The 19,479-nt window shown below is 44.2% G+C and overlaps 1 protein-coding gene and 1 pseudogene across 1 annotated transcript in view; one reads left to right on the top strand and one right to left on the bottom strand.

Moving 5' to 3' along the window:
• Positions 1-19,479, bottom strand: part of LOC145357026 (metabotropic glutamate receptor 4-like) — a 1,215,873-nt gene that overhangs the window by 382,243 nt on the left and 814,151 nt on the right. The gene's annotated exons all lie outside the window — the stretch shown is intronic.
• LOC145357027 (small nuclear ribonucleoprotein F pseudogene) lies at positions 14,214-14,474 on the top strand (annotated as a pseudogene).

The raw sequence follows: 19,479 nt of genomic DNA, 5'->3' as shown, positions 1-19,479 counted from the left end.
AATTCACTTGAACACAAAATTCCGCAATCTTTAAAAAAAAAACTGTATTTTTTGACCACCACAAAGACGGGAAAACTTTTAGAAGATAGTCATACTCTCCTCCACCTTCTTCAATTGGGAAAAATATACAAAAGTCTGAAAACACGTACTAACAGACTCAAAAACAGCTTTTTCCCCTCTGTCATCAGACTTTTGAATAGTCCTATCATATATTAAGCTGATGTTTCTATTTACCCTATCTGCAATCGCAACACTATATTCTACACCCAATCCATTTCCTTCTCTCCGATGGATTCTATGAATAGTACATTTTGTCTGTACAGTGCATAAGAAACCATACTTTCCATTGTATTCCAGTACATGTGACAATAATAAATCAAATCAAATCATGGATCAACATTTTACCCTTTAAGATAAATATGTTACCCTGGATAAAAAAAAAGTTGCAAGGCCTATTAGAAAAATAATTATAATACTATGCATTGTATACGGAAACCAAAATATTTGTACTACCATTCTAAGTAACCCATGATTGCAATAGGTTTTATGTAATTTTAAATGAACGTAGCAAGCATGGGAGTACCACATCTAGAATTGCCGCAGACGACCCCAACATAAACACTCCATAAAGTAACCTAGAAGATATTTTTATTAGTAAAGTATTATTAATAAGAAAATGTAGTAGAGAGCCTCCTTAATAGGCAGCAGTCCAAAGGGGAACCCAATAGAGGTGCGAATCCTAGGGCTGAGTGCAGGTTTTTACCATCAGAATCAGTCCTAGAGCTGAATAGAGAAGACACATATTGAAGCACCCAGTGCATGGTTTGAGTTAGTCAATGAATAATTCTTGTCGTTAACCAGGTTGTCACCAATCGTTATATTTATCACAGGAACTGAAAGTTTGATAGAACATTAATTAATTGCTGCTAAAGTTTAGATCAAAAGTTAATATTTCATAATGAAGCATACAGCACATTTAAACTAAACACACGGCACATGTGAGAAGGGTTCATTGCCATGGCAACGAGATAGTTTGCTTAAAAAAACTCATATTTTGCCTCAGGAGAAGTGCACAAATGTCTCCTGAGAGGTGAGATGTTGGACTTGTTAGAAAATGGCATCACTTGAGACTGCTAGTGATGTCATGTGAAATCTTAAACAATTTTTTTCTTTTTGATCTCAAGATGAGAAGGATTCAAATAGAAAATATGGCAGGACAACACCAATGATGTGAGTTGGAAAGTAAAACATGGAGCTGAATTTTATCGGCCCCCTAATGGAGGGTTTAAAGGTAGGAGGGCTGACTAAAAGTGACAGGAAGCTACTGGAGGATGACTCAGCTTCACAGTCACTGTGGAAGATCTTTCCCAAAGACAGATAGAGGTGGGACTTTCTGGCCACACTTGCCCCATAACTGGAAAATCCCACCCGAGTTCAATAGACCTTTGCATGGTTCGTGTCCTGCCCACTACGATTCCCGTGGTGGGCCAGACAGGAAAATTCTGCCCAGGGAGTTGGTTTTGCTGATTGTCATGAGGAAGACAACCAATGTAACAATTCAAGGGACAACTTTTTTTTAGACAGCCTACATTTTGCAGGTGGTAGGGATGTCTCTCCACTGCATATGGACATTGTTGGTTTCATTAGGCAGTTTCTCTACACAAGCCCATCAAGTTGAAGTTTATTTTATTAGTCACAAGTGGGCTCACATTCACACTGTAATGAAGTTACTGTGAAAATCCTTTAGTTGCCACACTCCAGTGCCTGTTCAGGTACACTGAGGGAGAATTTGGCATGGCCAATGCACCTAACCAGCACATCTATGGACTGTGGGAGGAGACCAGAGCACCTGGAGTAAACCCACACAGACACGGGGAAAATGTACAAACTCCACACAGTGACCCAAGCCGAGAATCGAACCTGGCACCCTGGCGCTGTGAAGCAGTAGCACTAACCACTGTGCCGCCATGCTGATTTCAGAGTGGGGTGACATTAGACCAAGAGGTTACATTCCCAAAGATGGAGTTGTGTGGAGAAAAGCCAACTCCTGCAACCAACATGGACAATGAGGAGAGGTTTATACCCAATTCTAGGGGTCTGCCTGCTTGCCCCCACCCCTACTTCAATATTTTGTTTGCGTTTACCTCTGAAGGCACTTCCATGCTGAGGGGCCTTCTGGATCCTTGACCAGCCTCAGCTGCATCCACTGTGCAACCAATGATAACATTGGAATCTGTTATAATGTAACCAATGGTAACATGCTATGATGGTCAGCTGTAGACAATGTAACCAATGGCAAAATGATGTGGTGATCAGCTGAACAACTGTGCTGGAACAAATAGAAAGGAGAGGGGGATTGTGAAAAGCATTTGTAGTCCAGTATGTGACGCAAGTGGTGATGTAATTAAGTTTTGTTTTTAAACCTTTACTTTATGAAGTTAGCTCTTTTATTGCTTTCAACTGAAGTATCCCTACTGCTGATGAACAACTCTTCCAGCTGAGGCTTCTGAACTGCTGACCCTCTGATTGGGCCTGAAGAACTGGGAGATGCCCTACTGTAAATAATTAGACTCAAAAGGCCACTTCTTGAAAATGCTGAGCTAGTTCTGCTTATAGCTTGAGACCCCATTTGGTTGTGATGTTGGAGTCCTGAAGCCCAATGGTAAAATTCAGCACGTTGAGGCAATTTCTGGCCTCTTTTTTCGAATATAATAAATGGTTAACTGTCAATAAACAACAAACTACATAATGTGCCTCAGAAATACTATAACATTAATCTATTTTAAATTAACAATTTAAGCTACTTCCAAGATTACATTTGTGTCAATATATTTGAATTATCCAAGTTATATACCACAATGAAATTAATTAAGTCAATTATTGATGCAGCAACAGTATCTATCTACAGTATCATTCAAACCATTTTTTCACTCCTGTCAGGTTCATCTGGCAGGGCCAATTTTAATTAGTACATTTAGAGGAAACTGAATTTGATACAACAATCCCCTACTTTATCCCATCCATTTGGCAGGGTTTCCAATCCTGATCATTAACCAGCACTCTCAGTTGTGTATGTGTGTGAATGTCTGATGATATCTGGGGCGGCACAGTGGTTAGCACTGCTGCCTCACAGTGCCAGGAACATGGGTTTAATTCCGACCTCGGGTCACTGTCTGTGCTGGGGCTGTGCGTTCTCCTTGTTCTGCGTGGATTTCCTCTGGGTTCTCCAGTTTGCTCCGACGGTCCAAAAATGCGTGGGTTACGTTGACTGGACATGCTAAATTGACCCAAGTATCAGGGGGATCAGCAGAGTAATAATGATAGAGCCTGAGTGGGATTGTAGTTGGTGCAGACTCCTTGGGCTGAAGCCCCTTTCTGTATTGTAGGGATTCTATGATTCAATGATTCTATCCAATGGCCCTTGTGAGTGTCTATTGCATAGTAAACTGGTCAACTCACTTCAACAGCAAAGATAAAAGGATGATAAGATTGCCACACATTGGGTTATTTAACCGGTTTGTGGAGCTTTATTTGAATAGTGTCACTTGCTTACGGTCCAGGATGAAAGAGAGGCAAATTGTCTCTGGAAACGTCACCATATAATCATGCGATACACTATACAGAGATGCATTGATTTACAATATGTAACAGTGTGTCAAAGTTCACTTATTAAGATCACTTGGACAACATATTTTAGATGTGATGGATGCCACAGAATGATTATTCAGGAGAAAGTCGATGTTTTCTAGCTGTTTTCAATAACCAGATGGTGTTTTAATCATAATGCGTGACATCTAAGGTGATTAATAAAACAGAAATGTTGCTGTGTTAATCAGTTGAGGTCTACATTTATAATATCACTAAGCTGTACCAATGATGATAGGGTATAAATCACTGCCATTTGTGCTAAGACACTGGGCAAAATCTTACCAATAAATGGCAGTGTTGGTTCTGATGTGAAAAATGTAGTGTTTCTGTCTGACGGCGCCGGCGTATTTTCGGGCTGAATCTTATGCATTATTAACGATAATTTTTATATGTAGAAGTATCACGTTGCTCCCGCAGCACCCTCCCTCTAAAATACCTGCCCCATAACAACCTAACTGCTGCAAGCTCCATATAAATAGCCCCTAGCACTTGTTCCACAATGGCTGCAGGGGATGGCAGGCAAGAAACTCGCACTGCACTTTTCAGGGGGGCTCTCACCAGGATGCTGGATGGAGTGGAGAGAGACGGAACACACTCTACTCCCACTTGAAGAGATGGCCTTCCAGCAGGGTCACCACCCCTGCCTGGAATACACTGGCACCCCTGGTCAATACAAATGCACTCCAGAAGAGGATGGGGCAGCAGTGTAGTAAGAATATGAATGATCTTCACTCAGCCAAGATACGTGAACTAACCCTCATCTCCCGCTGGACCCCCGGGCACACCCCTCTCGCACCCAACCTCTTCTTGCACTGGCCTTTACCAACACCAGGCACCTGATTCCCCCCTCCCTCAATTACCATGTTCCCCCCCCGGTAGCCACTATGCTCCTCACACTCCAGCTCCCACACAAGCCCCACACCTGTCACACCTCACCACCATGTGAACCAGGCATCAGCAGGCATAGACAACTGGAGTCATGCCCAAGCCAACAACACTCACATGTTTTAAGGAGTGAGCCACAAGATTGGCCATGGTGGAGGGGGAAGAGCATGCCTGCACTGCTGTTGAAGTGGAGGCAGCAGAGAAATGTGGGAATCCTCAATACATATGCTGCCATTCCTCAAGTCTCAAGTGAGTAATTAATGTTCCCTCCATATCCCCACTAATGCCATGTTCCTTCTCTTGCAAACCAACCAGTGGAATAAACTGAACCATCCTCGCACATCCCTTGACCCACTGAACCCTAGCAGCTCAGAGGGGGGTTCCTCCAACCGACCATTGAGGAGGCATCATAGCTGTCAGCCCCACCCAACACCATCACAGAAACTCACACTACCGTCAGTTCACTAATTAAACAGGCTACTGGGTCACTCACTCATGAGCATCTCACAGCTGAAGATCCACAGCAGGTGGAGGCAGGGATGTCCCAGGGAGCCAGCACTAGGAGGGATGTCAGAGGCCAGGTCTCTGATGAGCCCTTTGCCAATGATGTGCCCCTTGGTCCACTTGTCCCACAGCTGATGGAACCGTAAGTGCAGAGTCATGAGTATCAGGAAGGGATGACAATGTCTCCTATCTGAGAACATTGTGCCGTCATTGCAGCGCAGCGGGGCCAACACTGCGAGAGTGTAACGGTGTAAAAGTAAAGTTTATTTATTAGTCACAAGTAAGGCTTACATTAACACTGCAATGAAGTTACTGTGAAATTCCCCTAGTCGCCACATTTGGGCGCTTGTTTGGGTCAATACAGCTAACCAGCATATCTTTCAGAATGTGGGAGGAAACCCACGCAGACATGGGGAGAACGTGCAGACTCCACACAGACAGTGACCCAAGCCGGGAATCAAAACTGGGTCCCTGGCCCTGTGAAACAGCAGCGCTTACCACTGTGCTACTGCACTGCCCCATTTGCAGTGGGACCTTGTGAAAATGTCCATACCATGGCTTAGTTCATGAGCTCCATGGTGCAGGGCTTCAACTGCATGATGCAGGCACTGAGGGAAATCCACGCGTGTTAGGACCAGAGGATGGTGGGACTTCTGGATCTCACTCCAGCTGCCTCTCTATCCCATGTCGGAGCAAAGGGGCCCCCATGAAACCGAAGGGAAGAGAAGTCAGCAGGGGTACAGCCCAGGACCCTTCAGCCAGGGGATCCTGGGTGTCTCCAGTCCATCTGACACCTCCTCCCTCTGAGGGACACATCTCCAGCTCCTGACACCAGTGCTTCCTGAAAGCAGGACCCTCAAGATCGAGGTCACCCAGGGGACACCCCTCCCCCCAACGTCACCTGAAGCAAAAGAGAGTGGCAATCAGGATGCTGCCTCAACCTTAGCTGTTGATCTTGGGGATACACGTGGATGTAGTGGGAGGGTGAGGAAGATTAAGAAACTGGAGGCACTTAGTGGGCACAGGTGAATATAGGCACTAGTGCAGATAGGTCACCATTTTGTTTTGAATATTTGGCATTAAATTTCAATTATTTTACCCACAGAGTCTCCACCCTGTCTGTGAATGTCCTCAAGCTTGGGGGAACCACTGTGCCCACCCAGCGCTTCATCCCTGTGGAGTGTGAGAATGGAAATGCTATGTCCCTCCCACATCAGTGGTACATTAAGGAGATGCTACTCCTAACATGCCTGCTCCCACCCCTGGGAGCCCATCCACCAACACCCCCAACCATGGAGGGATGAACCACTTTGGACCCCCAGCACCCTCGAATAAAATGCCCCCCTCTCATGTCTAAGAGTGTTCTTTAGCAACAATGGGACCAAGGGCTGTTGCAGCCAAGCTGGAGTCAGACATATCGCTGAGGATGAGAGGAGCATCGTTCTGTCCTCATCATCATTCTTGCGCAGAGTCCGGCCAATGGCGTCAGCGCCTGCCCATGACGCCTGGCAACTGCTTGGGAGCGTACTGTTCACACAACATAGCTGGTGAGGTGTTGGTCCCCGTGGTGGAAGAGTTAGTCACTCCTTGCTCTACTCATCCCCAAACAAGACACTATGTGGCCATCCCTAAAGTGTCAGTCCAGTTGAGCCCTGGCCACTGCCCAAGGATCTTCCTCCTCCTCTGCATGGTCACCCCCAACATCATCCTCATGAGGTACTCCTCCATCTCCTCCAGGCCCATCCAGATAGTCTCCCCTCTGCAGCGCCAAGTTGTGGAGCACACAGCAGACTACAAAGATGCAGGAGACCATCAGGATGGAGGACACAGGAAGTGCTTCCTGCATAATTGGTCTTCACAACACCGTTAAAACAAGGGACATGAGGGGAAGGTAAGGCTTGCAATGGCCCCTTCTGACCCCTCTCCCCAAAATCGCAATTGGGAATCCCCATCTCAAGCCCTGAGTTGGACTTAACTGTGCCCTCTGAGTAGTGTACACCTATGAGGTTGCGAGCTGGCTGACTGCTCACCTCCAAATTCCCCCTCAGAGTCAAAGGCACCAGGTTCACATTGATGTAAATGTATTGTAAATGGCATAGGTGTGAACAGCGGTTCCTGCTGATTATCCAGTGGTTGGCAGGAGTGACTCGGAGAAAGTATTCACTAATGACATGCTAGTCTATTAAAATGAGCTTTCTGCTGCAGTCCTGCGGCATGAAACACGCCACTCCACCAGTGAGGAGCCTAGAGGATCGGAACTCGGAAACCCGCCAGCGTGAATCTGGATTCTGAGCGCGTGCCAGCAATCCAGCAGATGGAGAGTGCAGGTTCAAAATTGCTCCCACTGATTCATATTGGTTTCAGATAAAGATATTAGCATCTATGCTAAAATAAGGAGAAGGAATCTGGTGTAAGTGTGCTTTATATACAATAACATTGCTAAATGTAATTTCTTCCAATACGTTTCTTAAGCCAAAGAATTGAAATAGGTAATGGCAGGTTAAGAATGTAACTGATAATATTGCTGCAAATTGAACAAGAGCAGGCCAGGAGCTGGGAATTATGCACTTCTGAAATTCTGATCACGATCTACAAGACTCAAGTCAGGACTATGATGGAATACTGTGCGCTTGCTTGGATGAGCGCAGCTCCAACAACACTCCCGAAGCTCAACACAGTTCAGGACAACACAGCCACTTGATTGGAACTCTGTCCAGCACCTTCAACTTTAACTCTCTCCACCACCAATGCGCTGTGGCATCAGTGTGTACCATTTGTCAGATGTACTGCAGCAACTCACCAAGCCTCCTTCAAAATGCTTTCAAAACCTGAGACTTCTACCACTTGGAAGGACAAGGGCAGCAGATGCATGGGAACATCACCATCTTCACGTTCCATTGCAAGTCACACATCGTGCTGACCTGGAACTACATCACCATTCCTTCACTGACATTGGGTCAAAATCCTGGAACTCCCACCCTCACAGTTCTGTGGTTGTACCTACATAACTGGACTGCAACAGTTCAAGAAGGCAGATCACCACCACCTTCACCAGGACAATTAAGGATGGGCAATAAAAGCTGACCTAACTTGTCAAAAAATAAATTTAAAAAAATTATGGAGAGTGATTACTTAAGCAACTGATGTTCACCAGTCGATTGGGAACTTTTATCATTTAAAAATGGTTGCTTTTAAAGGGCGGCATGGTAGTACAGTGGTTAGCACTGCTGCCTCACGGCACCAGGGATCCAGGTTCAATTCCAGCCTTAGATTACTGTCTGTGTGGAGTTTGCACATTCTCCCTGTACTGCATGAGTTTCCTCCGGGTTCTATAGTTTCCTCCCATTGTCCAAAGATGTGGGGGTTAGGTTGATTGCCACGCTATAATGGCCCGAGAGTCAGGGGGATTAGCAGGGTAAATACGTGGGGTTAGCAGCGTAAATATGTGAGGTTATAGAAATAGGACCTGAGTAGGATTATGCTCAGTACAAACTCGGTGGGCCAAATCACCTCCTTCTGTACTGTAGGGGTTCTATGAAATTTGCTGCTCAGACCTAACTGAGAAACAATCTAAAAGGAGGAAGTGGCATTTTGTAAATTAATTATTCATGTTGTGTTCTCTTCAACTTATCAGAGAACAGCATTGGAAATCATTAATACACTAATCTTTCACCTCCTTTAATAATTTTACACACAATTTGTAAAACCACCCCAATGGAGAGATGACTTGAGGCAGTTTCTTAAAAAGCAAACGCCTGAATGTGGTAAAGTCAGAGGATTTCAAAAGTGCTTCTCAGTGTAGCTCACTGTTAATGTACTTCAGAGTCAGTTTAAGACTGCACGGTGTAATATTCCCACTTTGAACACAATCAGTAATCAGTGTGCAAATTACACCCAAGATTGCAATGGTCTTTAAAAATGTTATTTTTTCACTTTTCTATTCAAAAATGTTTTGCACATTGCCAAAATCTCCATGAATCACTGCAATTGGGCAGTGTGCTTGAACATACTGTTCAGAAAAATGTTTGCTTTAAAACAATGCCTTGATATATTAAGAGTGATAACTTGGTGCAATTAGATCAATAAAATTGCCAGTGGCTAATCAGTTTCTCATCATTTTAATTATTGTGTTTAGTCTGCCATCTGTGAGTAACCCAACTCCGAGTTGCTGATAATGACTTTAAAAACTATACTTTTTTTTATTGAAAGTGGTTTACAATAATAAGCTCTAACAAATAAGCTGTTTTGGCTAAAGAACTGAAATAGATACATTTTTAAAACTTTCCAACACACATACGAAAGTTTTAAAAACTTTTTTGCAAGGTTTTTAAAAAATGTATCTATTTCAGTTCTCAGCCAACAATAGCTTATTTTTTCGAGTCCCCGTGAAAGGCTGCAAACATACTCAATTAGTGGAAATTCACAATGATGATAATTTGATCTGGGAGTGCTGCCAGTTTTTGTGGGCTTGGATGATGTCATGCATACACTTCTTTGAACTAACTCAAAAGACCATGGAATCTCAATTTGTGCTGAACCTGAAAAACTTTGGAGTTGAAATTCCGTTATCTTCTGCATTTGTAATACTTCTTCCAGGTGAATCGGTACAGGGGAAAAAATAAACAGTGCAAATGACCAGAAACTCCATGTCTGGCTTTGTAATCTAAACCAGAATTTGAAAAAATTGCCTAATTAACAGGTTTGTACAGGAAATACATAATATGTCTGATTAACATGCTTAACTGGCTTAAAGGAAGGCCCAGTTGGGTGAATATGACAGTTACAAAGACATAATCATCATCTGACTAAAATTGATGGCTTGAAAAATGTTACAAGACAATAATAAGGCTAGAAAATGCACTGTCATCATCTTGCCAATCATCAGAGATAAGTTCCTTTCAGGCAGCCGTGAAGCAAGAATCAAAGCTAGTTTTCAAACAACGACAATTTATTTCATTCCCTACTTTTCATTTCGCCTTGTTACTTGTCCTGTTTTGTCACTGCCTCCCCTCCTTTTGAGATTTTGTAAATCTTCCCTCCTGTCTGCCAACTAAAAGTATATCTAGGTTTCCATTTTTTTCAAGTTAATGGTCTCAAGGGAAGACGTTTGGTGAGTATGAAGTTAAATCTAGGTGCGCTCCAAAGAGTTTCAATTGCTAAACAACAAGTAATGTTTCAGAAGACTTTTAACATTTAGCACGATCTGTAATCCACAACAGCAAAGCAAGATCAGTTCTCAAAAAAAGCTTGAGATTTTACTTTAATGTTTATGAGTTCTGACATGTAGGTTTAATCTTTTGGTTTCTCCTCTCACAAGTTCACTTATTTCCCAATGCAGCACTTGAGCTGAAACACATGTACAAATCCACATCTTTAAACATCAATTACAATTTATTGCTCCCAATGCAGTCTACTCTACATCAGAAAGACCAAATGCAGACTGGGTGACTGCTTTGTGGAACATCTTTGGTCCATCCACAAGCAGGACCAGATCTTCATACCACTTGTCATTTCTCTCCTGTCCGCATGTCCATCCTTGTCCTTTTGCAATGCTTTAGTGAATCCCAAAAGTAAACTGGAGTAACAGCACCTCATTTTCTGATTAGGCACTTTACAGCCTTCCAGACTGAACACTGAGTTCAATAACTTCACAGCATGAACTCGTTTCTCCACCTTTACCCCATTCCCACTATTTTTTTCCTTTTCATTCCATTAATCCACTTTTATTCGTTTACATTCTTATTTTTGTTTTTCCACTTCTAAAAATCTTGCTTTCCATTTTGTTAACCCATCTCCCTCCACCCTACTAGGGCCATCTGCCACAGTTCTACCATTCCTAGCCTTTATCATCATCATTCACATTCCCTTTGTCTTTTTGAATGTATGTACCTAGCAATTACAGCCCTCCTCCACCCTCACAGTAAAAACCTTGTCCTATTTCCCTTGTCTTCAGCCCTGATGAAGAGTCATCCTGACTCAAAACGTTTGTTCTATTCTCTATCCCCAGATGCCGTCAGACCTGCTGAGACATTCCAGCATTTTCTGTTTTTGTTACTGTAAATCAACATTGGATTCTGCACAATGTCACTGTAAAAATACTTATTCATTTCATAAATACGTTTAGTCCACTGCTGCATTGCACTTACAAACTTCAGTTGAGTTATGCTATATTTGCAGGATACCTCAATACTTGATTTGTTCATATTTCATAGATTTTCTGACTGCTTAGCTGCAGTCAGAAAATCTATGAAATATGAACAAATCAAGTATTGAGGTATCCTGCAAATATAGCATAACTCAACTGAAGTTTGTAAGTGCAATGCAGCAGTGGACTAAACGTATTTATGAAATGAAAGCCGTGCAAGTCACATGCATCTTTAAGAGCCATTCTCTGTGGATTTCACATCTTGTTTACTTCTGGAGATACTTTCAAAATGATAGGCTGAGCCACAATTTTCATTGACAGACATTAAAGAAAGAAAGACCATCTTTATATACTGCCTTGGATAATCACAGGACGTCGCAAAGTACTTCAAGCCAATAAAGAACTTCTGAAGTGTAAAAACTGTTGGCAGAAACTACTGCAACAAGAGTTCTGACAATCTGTTCCTGAGATGTTGATTAAGGACTAAATATTGGCCGGAATACCAATGATATTTCCCTTGCTCTTTTTCACAATAGTGCCATGAAATCTTCTGTGCCCATCTGAGAGTAAAAAGTCTGACAACACCAGGTTTTAGTCCAACCTATTTATTTGATAATATACCGAAAGCTTGCGAGTATATTATCAAATAAATAGGTTGGACTAAAACCTGGTGTTGTCAGACTTTTTACTGTGTTTACGCCAGTCCAACGCCGGCATACCCCCATCTGAGAGGGCAGACAGACCTCAACTTAATATTTGGTCCAAAAAAGGCACCTCTGATAGTGCAGCATGCCTTCAGTTCTGCACTGGGCTATCAGCCTGGATTGTTGTGCTCAAGTCTCTGGCATGGACATGAACCCACTATGTTTTGGCACAGCTGTGAGCCCTGCCAACTGAGCCACAGTTAACATAGCAAACTGCTATTATAAATAATGCTTCAGGCCAATCCTCATTCTGAAACCATTCCTCTAACCGAAAAATAAATCCTTCAGTCAACCTTGCATTATCTGTACATTTCTGCACAGTGATACATTGATCCAAAATGGGCTGGGATTGAGTGGTGAGAATACATTTCTCGTTTCATTTTATCTTAGTGTTGAAAAAATGGTGACTATTATTATAAATGTGAACGCAAAAATAAACTGAGGTAGAATCTGAACTAAATATATTAGTGGTCAACACATCCCCAAAACATAGATCATAATGACTCATTGATCACAACGTGTAGGTATTGTTAGATTTAAAGTTAAAAATGCTAGCTTAAAAGATACAAATTACTATCTTGTGCCTTCATTCCCACAGTATCCTCATCAAACGACAAACTCTCACGAAGATGAGCAAAGCCACAGAGGCAGTCAGCAATTTGTTTAGACAATTTGAATCATAGAATCCCTACAGTGCAGAAGGAGGCTGTTAAGCCCATTGAGTCTGCACTGACAACAAGCCCACTCAGACCCTCTCCCTGTAACCTCACACATTTACACTGCTAGTCTCCCAACACTAAGGGCCTGATTTTACCATTTTCATTCTAAGTGCTGAATCTGGGCGCAATTCAGATCCGACTTGGAAATCTGTCCTCAGGTGCCCCATTAGCACTTAGCCTGAAAAAAAAAATCACACTGTGGGCGGGGCTCAGCGCACCCAAAACCATTGGAGCTCTGGACTGCGCAAGTGCAGTTAAAAAAAAAATTGGAAAAGTGTCAGATCGCTCCTGGGCCGCAGAAGGTAAAGAAAGTGGCTTAGGAGCGAAAAGCGGGAGCGATGGCCCCCACAGACATCACTGTCCCGCTTATCCACCAACCTCCCACTACCCAGACTGATCGTGACTCCTTGCCTCCCCACCAATCACCCGCAGAGAGTGACAGCGGACGCCCCATGCCGCCCCACCACCCCACCAGAGATACATCTTACCTGCTTCCCTCCTCCCCTCCCTCCACAGAATGATCTGGACTCATTCCCCTCTCCGCCCCCCCCCACCCCCTGCAGTGAACAATTGGGCCTCACTCACCATCCCCCCCCCTCCAGAGAATGATCTGGCCTCAGTCCCCCAGCCCCTCCCCAGAGGTACGTCTGGCCCGCCTCCCTCCCCTCCCCCAAACGAGACAACCATCAGCCCTCCCCCCAACCAGACAACGATCGACCCTCCCCTGCCCAATCAGACAACAATTGGCCTTCCCCCCCCACCAGCAAGACAAGATCAGCCCTCCCCCCCACCGTCAGACAACAATCTGCCCTCCCCCCCACCATCAGACAACAATCTGCCCTCCCCCCCACAACCAGACAACAATCAGCCCTCCCCCCCACCGTCAGACAACAATCTGCCCTCCCCCCCCACAACCAGACAACAATCAGCCCTCCCCCCCACAGTCAGACAACAATCTGCCCTCCCCCCCACAGTCAGACAACAATCAGCCCTCCCCCCCACAACCAGACAACAATCTGCCCTCCCCCCCACAGTCAGACAACAATCTGCCCTCCCCCCCACCGTCAGACAACAATCTGCCCTCCCCCCCACAGTCAGACAACAATCTGCCCTCCCCCCCACAACCAGACAACAATCTGCCCTCCCCCCCAACAACCAGACAACAATCTGCCCTCCCCCACACAGTCAGACAACAATCTGCCCTCCCCCCCACAACCAGGCAACAATCTGCCCTCCCCCCCACAGTCAGACAACAATCTGCCCTCCCCCCCAACAACCAGACAACAATCTGTCCTCCCCCCCAACAACCAGACAACAATCTGCCCTCCCCCCCACAGTCAGACAACAATCTGCCCTCCCCCCCAACAACCAGACAACAATCTGCCCTCCCCCCCACAACCAGACAACAATCTGCCCTCCCCCCCACAATCAGACAACAATCTACCCTCCCCCTCCACAACCAGCCAACGATCGGACTCGCCTCCTCCTCCTCCCTCCACAGGAAGATCTGACCTGCCTCCTCCTCCCCCCTCCAACCAGAGAATGATCTGACCCGAGGGAGGGAGATAGAGGAGCCAGGCCCCGAGAGCTCTGTGTATCTTCGCCCGCATGAGTTTACCATTGGATCCAAAACCTTCCCTCAATGGCTTAACTGGCAAACCAGTGATGGTGGAGTTAAAATGGGGAATGGAATACAAGGGCTATTTGGTATCAGTCGATGGATATATGAACATGCAGCTGGCGAACACTGAAGAATATATTGATGGCACTTTAGCGGGTCACCTTGGTGAAGTTTTAATAAGGTGTAACAATGTCCTGTACATCAGAGGAGTTGAGGAAGAGGAAGAAGATGGAGAAATGAGAGAGTAACATTCTTTTATATTGAAGAATAACAACGTGTAGAATTTTTGAGTACATTTTAAATATTCAGCCTTTCGAATACACTGTATTTGGATTTGCACTGACTAGGTCAGGTGTTTGCACTGTGCTGCAAAGTGGAGATGACAAACTATAATTTAGTTGTAGACACCTGCTCTAGTTTGATTCTGAATATGTTCAAATGTGAATTCAGGTGTAAGTTGAACCAATAAATCTAGTTTTCAATCTAAAAAATAGACAACAATCAGCACTCCCCCCACCTCCAGACAGTGATCAGCCCTCCCCCTCAACACTAGACAACAATCAGCCCTCCCCCCCACCACCAGACAACGATCAGCCCTCCCCCCCACCACCAGACAACGATCAGCCCTCCCCCCCACCACCAGGCAACGATCAGCCCTCTCCCTCAACACCAGACAACGATCAGCCCTCCCCCCCACCACCAGGCAACGATCAGCCCTCTCCCTCAACACCAGACAACGATCAGCCCTCCCCCCCCACCACCAGGCAACGATCAGCCCTCCCCCTCACCACCAGACAACGATAAACCTTCCCCCCCCACCCATGTCAGAGGTACATCTGACCCGCCTCGTCCTCCTCCTCCCCCCAACAAGACAATGATCTGACCTTACTCCCTTCCTCCCCTTCCAACCAGAGAATGATCTAACCTGCCTCCACTCCCACCCCCACCACTGATCTGAGTCAGAGAACAGTTGCAAACACTGAATGCGATATTCAGCGGCTGGAGCACCTGACTCAGACTTTTATTCAGCAGGTCCTTAAAAGTACGATTCCAGATCGATGAACATGGTGGTAAAGGGGGAAATGCTGATAAAGTTGAGTGGGCAGTTCATTAATTCAATTTATGCAAATACATTTAAATCGTTGTTGCGCCCGATTTGGGCATGGAACGGATCCTCCCCATTCGCGGGTCTCAGTAAAGTGGCAATCTGCCAGGGCTGAGGTGCAGATCGTGATAAAGGCCTCACACCCGACTTTACCATGATCTTGTGCCTGAAAATGGGCACAAATTGTTGGTAAAGTTGGGCCCTTCATCTCCTTGTAATGTTGTGTGGTACCGATATTTCTCCATTTCTCATTTCGCTCTCAATCTCTCCACTTTAAGGTGCTGCTGCGGGTTAATGGCAAAGGAGAATCCAAAGAGCTTCTGCAAATAAATAAAGGGCAAAAGAGTACCTAGGGAGAGAGTAGGGCCTCTTAAGGATCAACAAGGTCATCTATGTGTGGTTCCACAAGAGATGGGTGAGATCCTAAATGAATATTTCTCATCGGTATTTACTGTTGAGAAAGGCATGGAAGTTAGAAAACTTGGGGAAATAAATAGTGATGTCTTGAGGAGTGTACATATTACAGAGAAGAAGGTGCTGGAAATCTGAAAGTGCATCAAGGTAGATAAATCCTTGGGACCTGATGAAAAGTATCCCAGGACGTTGGGGGAGGCTAGAGATATTTCTTAGAATCCCCCCAGTACAGAAGGAGGCCATTTGGCCCATTGAGTCTGCGCCGACTACAATCCCACACATTAACCTGCTAATCCCCCTGACACAACGATCAGTTTATCACAGCCAATCAACCTAACCTGCACTAAATCATCAACAGCCACAGTGAGGTGCTTGAAGATTGGAGGAAGGCAAATGTTGTGCCTTTGCTGAAGAAGGGCTGCAGGGAAAAGTCTGGGAACTACAGACTGGTCAGCTTAACGTCTGTAGTGGGTAAGTTGTTAGAAGGTATTCTTAGAGACAGGATCCACAGGCATTTAGAGAGGTAAAGGCTGATTAGGGACAGTGAGAATTGGCTTTGTGAGTGGAAAATCATGTCTCACGAATTTGTTGAATGTTTTGAAGGGGTAACCAAGAAAGTAGATGAGGGCAGTGCAGTCGTCGTTGTCTACATGAACTTTAGCAAGGCCTTTGACAAGGTACCACATGGTAGATTGTTGCATAACGTTAAATCTCACAGGATCCAGGGTGAAGTAGCCAATTGGATACAAAATTGGCTCGATGACAGAGAACAAAGGGTGGTTGTACAGGGTTGGTTTTCAAACTGGAGACCTGTGACCAGTGGTGCCTCAGAGAGTGGTACAGGGTCCACTGTTATTTGTTATTTATAATTAATGACATGGATGAGAATTTAGGAGGCATTGTTAGTAAGTTTGCAGATGGCACCAAAAGTGGTGGCATAGTGGACAGTGAAGAAGGTTATCTAGGATTGCAATGGGATCTTGATAAATTGGGCCAGTGGCCTGATGAAAAGCAGATGGAGTTTAACTTAGATAAGTGTGAGGTGATGCATTTTAGTAGATCGAATCAGGGCAGGACCTACTCAGTTTATGGTAGGGCACTGGGGCGGGGGGGGCGGTGGGGGGGAGGTGCTGTTATAGAACAAAGAGATCTAGGAATACAGGTTCATAACTCTTTGAAGGTGGAGTCACAGGTGGACAGGGTGGTGAAGGAGACATTCGGCATGTTTGGTTTCATTGGTCAGAACACTGAATATAGGAGTTGGGGCATTTTGTTGAAGTTGTACAAGACATTAGTAAAGCTACACTTGGAATACTGTGTGCAATTCTGGTCATCCTATTATAGAAAGGATATTATTAAACTAGAAAGTGCAGAAAAGATTTACTAGGATGCTGCTGGGATTTGCTGATTTGAGTTATAAGGAGAAGTTGTATAGACTGGGACTTTTTTCCCTGGAGCATGGGAGGTTTGTTTGTTTATGTATTAGTGTCAGAAGTAGACTTACATTAACACTTCAATGAAATTGAAAATCCCCTAGTTGCTACATACTGGCACTTATTTGGGTACACTAAGGAGGATTTAGCATGGCCAATGCACCTAACCAGTATGTAGGAGGAAACTGGAGCAGTGGGAGGAAACCCACACAGATATGGGGAGAAACTGCAGACTCCGCACAGACAGTGACCCAAGCCAGGAATCGACTCGGGTCCCTGGCACTGTCAGGCAACAGTGCTAACCACTCTGCCACTGTGATCTTATAGTGGTCTATAAAATATTGAGGGGCATTGATAAGGTAGATAGTCAACATCTTTTCCCAAAGATAGGGGAATCTGAAACTAGAGGGCATGGGTTTAAGCTGAGAGATATAAATTGGCCCAGAGTGGCAACTTTGTTACTCAGAGGGTGGTGAGTGTCTGGAACAGGCAATAGTAGAGACTTCTAGTACAGAAGTTTTGTCTTTTAGAAAGCATTTAGGCTGTTACATGGGAAAGATGGACATCGAGGGATATGGGCCAAATGCAGGCAATTGAGACTAGTTTAATGGTAAAAACTGGGCGGCATGGATAAGTTGGGCCGAAGGGCCTGTTTCCATGCTGTAAACCTCAATGACTCTATCAGTACTTTGCTGAAATATCCCACCTGCTGAAATAGTGAGCTGTCTACCAACAGCACGGTTAGTTCTGGCAGCTCCCCGATTCAATGCAAATGAGTTATGACTACAAAAATTAATAGGGATTTCCATCAGCCAAATTTTCTTTAGAACTGACTCACATAAAAACGATTGACTCAGGTCCACACTGACCCAGTTGGCTTTCTAAGCCAAGATAATAGAAAAAATGAAAAATACTAAATCCACTCGCATGAAAATCTTGCCAATATATTAAAATTTGCAAAGTGGTTTCAATCCAGAATCAAGGCTCAGTCAGAATACATCAAATGCACACAAACGTATGTTTATTTAATACAATTATATTTAAATCAGTAGTGTCGAATTGCAGTTAATGGACAATCGCTAATGGCTTGTTGATCCTCAAATGTACAATGGCTCACTTTCCAACAATGTGCAATGAAGCAAAGCATCAAATTCATATCTAAGATAAATAGTCTGTGCTTGAAGATGAATGCATTTATGTTTTTAATTGAACAAAAATAATTGTTAACTTAATTTGATAACTGAGCTGAAGGAATGTGAGGTGACAGCATTTCAATGCAATCCATGAAGTTAAAATATTTAAATACTGTGAACTACTTCATCACATCCTTGAACATACTTATGAAGTGAGTGAGTTACTGTTTTCATTATTGAAATTACCTGAAGTGAGGAGTAGCCCTGATATTACAGGGGAAGTGATGGCCTAGTGGTATTACTACAAAAAAAGACTGCAAAAGGTCGTGAATGTAACCCAACCCACCATGCAAACCAGTCTCCCATCCATTGGCTCTATCTATACTTACCACTGTCCCAGCCAGCATAATTAAGGCCCCCACACTCCCTGAATATTCTCCCTTCCACTTTCATCCGTCGGGAAAATAATACAAAAGTCTGAGGTCACATGCCAACTGATTCAAGAGCAACTTCTTCCCTGCTGCTATCAGGCTTTTGAATGGACCTAACTTGCATTAAGTCGATCTTTCTCTACACCCTAGCTGTAACTGCAACATTCTGCACTCTTGTTTCCTTCTCTATAAATGGTATGCTTTGCTTGCATAGTGCGCAAGAAACAATACTTTTCACTGTATACTAATACACATGACAATAATAAATCAAATCAAGTCAAATGTTATCGCCGGACTATTAATCCAGAAACTCAGCAGATGTTCTGGGGACCTGGGTTCAAATCCCGCCACATCAGATTGTGAAATTTGAATTCAATAAAAATCTGGAATTAAAAGTCTAACGATGACCATGAAACCATTGTCAATTGTCAGAAAAACCCATCTGGTTCACCAATGTCTTTTAGGGAATGAAATCTACCATCTTTAGCTGGTCTGACTCCAGACCCACAGCTTGACTCTTAACTGCCCTCCTCGGGAAGGGCAATAATTGCAGGTCAACCAGCGATGCCCATGTCCCACAAATGAATAAAGATAGCAGCTGTAAGAAAGACATCCAGTGGAGGCCATTCTTGTGTTAAATCAATTCACTGTGTGTTTTTATTTGAATCCTGAAAACATTGCAATTGCTGTAAATTATCTTTTCAGTTTGTAATAGGAATTCTCTGCTGAGAAGAAAT

This window comes from Carcharhinus amblyrhynchos, chromosome 22 (genome assembly GCF_965287045.1).
Source record: "Carcharhinus amblyrhynchos chromosome 22, sCarAmb.v2.hapA, whole genome shotgun sequence".
Lineage (NCBI taxonomy): Eukaryota > Metazoa > Chordata > Chondrichthyes > Carcharhiniformes > Carcharhinidae > Carcharhinus > Carcharhinus amblyrhynchos.
The sequence above is the reverse complement of the archived record's forward strand: the minus strand, read 5'-3'. Positions and strand labels throughout refer to the sequence as shown.